This window comes from Ischnura elegans, chromosome 3 (assembly GCF_921293095.1).
Source record: "Ischnura elegans chromosome 3, ioIscEleg1.1, whole genome shotgun sequence".
NCBI classification, from domain to species: Eukaryota; Metazoa; Arthropoda; class Insecta; order Odonata; family Coenagrionidae; genus Ischnura; species Ischnura elegans.
The window spans coordinates 81,214,763-81,220,762 of NC_060248.1; positions in this window are offsets into that span (position 1 = coordinate 81,214,763).

Sequence of the window (6,000 nt, forward strand, 5' to 3'; positions counted from 1 at the left end):
GTTCCTCGAAGGTAATAGATACATTCAAGTTTAAAAGGCTTCAATTCCATATACGATTAAAAGTAGGTAGATAAACTCAACTGAGACAAGCGCTTTACTCGAGCACGTTAATCTTAATGATACAGGCTGAAATTCAATGACGAATTAATTTAGAATTGGTTAAGGCTAAGTCATGATTGCTAAGAGCCCTTATTTATATTTTCTGAGGCTTGAGAATTAATTTTAACATTTAAAGAAGGTAATTACAAGGAAGAGAATGGCCAACTTGAGGAAAATTTACTTCGTTAAGTGGTAACTTTAGCTCAAGAAGCCCGTTTAGTAAGGCAGTGGCCAGTCATCTCATTCTACGCACGGAAAAAGTCTTGCAAATAATATTAAACAGGACCATCAAATATACATTTGCAGTAAGATAAATATATAGCAGGATAAAAAGAAAAATAACAAGTATCAAAATAATTTTCAAATTCTTTACTCGCGTTATGTAGACACTTAATCACATAAGTTCATCATGATAAGAACGTCTGAAAAAGAAGTATTTCTTAGCATCAAATTATTAAGAAAACTGCATCTAACTACTTTCTTAGATTTTAATTACGCTTAAATGCAATAAATATCCTTCAAAGCATTGAATTTAAAAAATAAAAAGAGGCAAAGTACCAGAAACCATGTGTCTTATGAAACTGAAAAAATGAAACTAGCTTATTCCAAGAGAAAAAAACGGTGACATGCTTAAAAAAGGACCAACACATATTTATTTCTGAACCCAGATTCCAACTTGGTCATCAGTCCGATCACTTTACGCAAGGATTTGAAAAATATTACTACCAATTTCTTTCCGAATACGAAGTGCTACGGGCTAAAATCTCCGACCGTTTTTACGGCGACATGGCATAAAATTTCCCATAACACAGCTTCTCGAATCGTGGAATCATATTTCACTCGAGTGAACAGCAATTCCATTCCAACGGGTCTTGCACCCATTTACGGAAACAAAACTCAAAAAAGAAATGGTCACCCGACCTTCACACACGTTTTGAACTTGCAGACGGCTTTAAAGTCTGGTAGGGGAGGGCGAGAAACGAAGGAGGAGGTACGAGGAAAGAAGATGAAGAAATGTTCTAAGGGCAGTCCTTACAGTGCTTTCCACACCGTCAGAGACCGGCCCTAATGTCCACTTCACGCTTCCTTTAGGCCCTGGAGCAGGGACTCTTTCGAGCCCAGCACGCCGGACGTGATTCGTGTAATCGCCGTTAGGTGGAGAAGAATCTCTTCAGCGACAATGCCAGAGCCATTCCCTCGCCTTCTTTTATTTTTCGCGATTACTTGCAGCACGTCAGGGGTAAATAAGATGGGAATAGGTTTTTATTCGGAAAATCAGGGATTTATAGAAGCGAGGGTCGGACTCAATGGTTAAAAAATCTCTTTAAGAAAACATTACAGTAATGTTAATCGTATTTTGGGCACCAATGTTTAATTTTCATATTTATTTGTGTATCAAGGAAAAGATAGACTGTAAAAATAATTCTTTAAAGAGGGACTTAATTCTTACGTTTATTATCTAATGTCCACTGTTTATTTTCCTCTATGACTATCTCTGCTAAATAGGAAGTTGTTTTCGCACAAGAAATAGGCTATTTATATTTGTAAGGCTAGGAAGTTATGGATGGATGGCTGTAATATTCTCGGCAGAATTTACATGATAAAATTTCCTATTATAAAGAGGAATGTGACCGCGTTGAAGGAAAATATTGACCGCAAATAACGGCCCAAAGCTTGTTTAGGGGAAATAAGTTTAAATTAGGTATTTATTCGGAAAATTGTTTTTTTTTTTATGAAAAGCAGGTTCTGATTTAGAAGAATCTCTTCAAGAAATAATTTACAGTAATTTAATTTTCGCTCTCAGTAATTTAATTTTTCCTCACATTTCGCTCACACCTTATTAATTTCCATATTTATATTAAGGGAAAGAGCTATCGTAAAAATGGTGCTTGTAAAAGGGATTATATTCTTGTACATATCAACATCCACCTTTTATTTTCCTCCATGACTTCCTCAATTAAATAGGAAGATGCTTTTGTAAAATTATTAGCTATTCGTATTCATTAGGTCAGGAAAATATGGAAGCAATATTCTAGGAAGAAGTTATATGATAGTTATTCTCATTTCATGGGGGAACTTGATTAATTTGAATGAAATACCTGACCGCAAACGGCGTTAAACTCAGGACATTCGAATTTTTTGAGCGGTTACTGATATTTTTTCAACTTAAATTATCTTCTTTCACGCTAACGTATCCTTTTTCGCCTAAAATTATCATTTTCCTTGCTCTATCATTACTGTCTTCAAGACTTTTTAGGGGGGGGGATAAACAAAAAATGTAGGAAACAAAATGCAAATTTAGAACAGTTAACAGGCGACTGGAGGAAGAAGTATTTTAATTAGGATAAGGTAACTGTATGCAATTGAAAAAAATTGAATAAATAAAAGATGCACTTCAGAGGTTGATTGTTATTTCATGGAATACTCCTCTGTACAGCTATTTTCATGTTTTCCCTACTCTATGCATGTATGATAAATATACTCAATATCACGTTCCTATAAATAATAACGGAATATGTAGGTATATGTACTTACAGCATACATTTGCAAGTACTAGTAAGCACAATATAATATTTAGCATTGGGATCTTTTAAATTATAAATAATATTACTAGTACACAAACATCAAATTGTTTCGACTTCATTTAAATTGCTCCTATCTACGTAATCTAGCACACCATAAAAGTATATTATTTGACGTCAGTGTTTTTATACTTAAAATTTTGGACATGAAGAGGGATACTCCCAGAACGACCTAAATCACTGCAATTACGAATTTTAAATATCCCATCAAGTCGTACTTCTTCTTTGAAAGTATGCTTGAATTTTCTTTCGCGTAGTTTTAATACTAATTTTCGGTTACTGTTGAATAACAGAACTCTAATAAACATACCTCACTTAATTACAGCAAAATGTATCCTTCTGAATGTTCCCATGAGCATGAACAAAGGCTTTTACACCCGACCTATTTTGTATACTTAGCACTCCATAGTGCACTGTAACAATTAAGGAGCTCATCTGTTTCGTGATGTGCACAGCCCTTTGGAGCAAAGGGCTGTCATCATCTCCGCACGCGTTGGAAGACGTAGGGCCATTATGGAAGTCATAGGTTTTCACCTGACCATGCATTATGTGCGAGGGATATCTTTGTAGCGGCGACTCTCCTCTGTATCCTACAGGCAGAGGAGTGTAAAATCACGAGCAGACGGTGAGAAACTACGCGCCGACCACCTGATCCCACTCGTCCGGAAACTATGACGTCACCACCTAAGGATACTCATCTCTCATCGCAGTTGAGCATAGTTGCAACTCACTCACGCACTGCTGGCTGCAGCTCACGTTAAACAGAGACTCATTCCTCAGTCCACTTCACAGGAACAATCTTCGCTCGCACGTTGGCAACTTCTTCGCCCCAAGATGTAATATTCAGAGCAATTTTGTGCATTTTAATCATCGAAATCAAGTCCTTCACATCAAAGTGCTAGATTCTTAGGTGCAAGAATAAGTTTAGTGACGACGCAAACAAGAGTAAAGTATCGTGAACTAAACTCTTAGAAGTTCACGAAACTTAACTAACTTAGGTACCTACTGAAAAAACGCACAAAGGTCGCCAAGGGCGAATCAAGAATTTTTTCTGGGGCACAGGGATTTGACAGGCAAACGGTCATCTCATATTTGAGATTAAAAACAACATAAGGCATATACAGTACAAAGTATTTTTTTGTTTTGATATGAACGTTATAAATACGAAAATGATGGACTGAGGCTCCGTAATACACATAACAAAACGAACATTATTATAACCGTAATTTGAAATGTCAATTTTTTAAGCATGCCCCACCCCTAAATCCATCGATGTATCCAAATATTATTACAGCTAGATTAATTGCTAAGCATTTTTTATATTGGATAGTTAATTTCTACCGCATGGCTTTTACCTCCTCGGACATTGCAAACTGATGCGCAGCACTATCAATTCATGAAAACGCCTGCAATGGCAGTGAATGAAAAAGGTAAATTACCTACTAAAACAACTGCTATATCCGTAAAACTGTTTATGCTAAGATTTAATTTGATAAGTTACCAACTACTGGGATTTTGGTTGGTAAAATTCTGGACATGGTATTGTTTTTCCTGTAATCCGAACTTTATTTACTGAATAATGATTTTAGAATTGCTTCAAGACTCGACGATATTAACCCAGATACTGTAAAAGTAAAGGAAGATATTTTTAATACTAAGCAACAAGCCTTCTGAGCACTAAATTTGATAGTAACTAATAATGCCAGCGTCCCCCACGATCTAATAATGCCTACATTCCTCACGCCCTAATAATTCCAGCATTCCTAGCGCCCCCGGATATCCTAGGCAAGAAGGAGCAGGGATGAATATGAAGACAAGGACGGCTGCGTGTGGGACGTGATGGGGAATGAGAACCACTTACTCATAAAAAAGTTTCGGAAGTGAAAAGATAAATTAGAAAAGTAAAGATCAAGTTCTTTTATCTCATGTTAGAATTTTTGCTGGAAACTCAGTAAAAGCGATACGTTTAAAATATGCTTCCAAAAAAGAAAACATTAAGTTTTCTCCAGTCTCTATGAGATGTCATCCATCCTTCCCAATCATCGATTTCAGGTAAATAATACCGGGCAAGAATCCAATGAATTTTTCCATTTTTAATGACAGATTTCAGACGTAGGTTAATAAAGATAACGTGCAGTCTTCAAAAAGCTCTGCATATATATATGATATGCAATAAAGACAAAGCCAGCCACAGCCAGAGTTCCTGAGTGCTACCAACCTCGTATTAGCTATTAATGGCCATACTGTGAATAGTGGATACATTAACATTAGTTAATTCACACCATATCGTGCCACATATCATATAAGAGGTTACATTGACGCATGAGGTAGACACACTACGATTCTATCCCTCACGTAATTTTTGCTAGACTTTCATACCTTCACATGTTAAATAAGAAAAGCATAAGACGTCGCAGATTGTACCACAGATCTTGGTAGAGGGCTGAATACACTGGAAAGTGAGAAATTCTGGGAATAAATTTCAAGAGAGAAAACGTTTGGTGGAGAATATAATTATACCTGGGAAGCGAAGAAAACTGAAGAAATAATAAAAAGCAGGAATGAAGGAACTATGAGAGTAAAAAGCAATTACAGAGAGAGATAATAAAAAGCAAGGTTGGAGCAAATCGAAACTTAAAAGACATTAAACAGTGGTGGACCAAAATAAGACAAATGTAAACCTCATTAAGGGAGGATAGGGAAATATAAATTATGAGAATGAAAAAAAATAAAAAAAGGAGGTAACATGGAGACTCCGGTCTTTCGAGGTGTGTATTATATGGTATGCTGGGCAAAAATGGAATCAGTTGTAAATTAAGAAATGACGGTAGGAAGGAGCAAAATATTATACACCAAATTTTTCTTGGAAAAGAAGCGTTTCCTTCTCAACCCTCGATCTTTTGGATAAATGTTTAATAAGTAAACGCTTTTAATATCTGTTTCTCGGTAACATCGAAACAAAAGTACATCTACGGAAATTTAGGAATTCTATCTCATTTATTAATAAATGCCTTATTTTCAAAGTCAATTTTCAAAGCCGTTAAATTGTAACACCTAGTCCCAAATACGTTTGTAACATAAACTTTTATAGTACACATATCATTAAGTTCAAGTGACACAATATAACTAATTATTTATCCAACATGAGTGCTAAAAACCTTGCAATAGCTTTCGTATGAATATTTCACTATAATAAAATGAATATGAGATAATAGGCCACTGACGACGTAAAATATAAAAAAATGCTCATACATGGCCAAGCATGGTGTTATCAATATAAATGTTCTTACAGCCGTGCAGCACCGCTTGGCGATCTGAA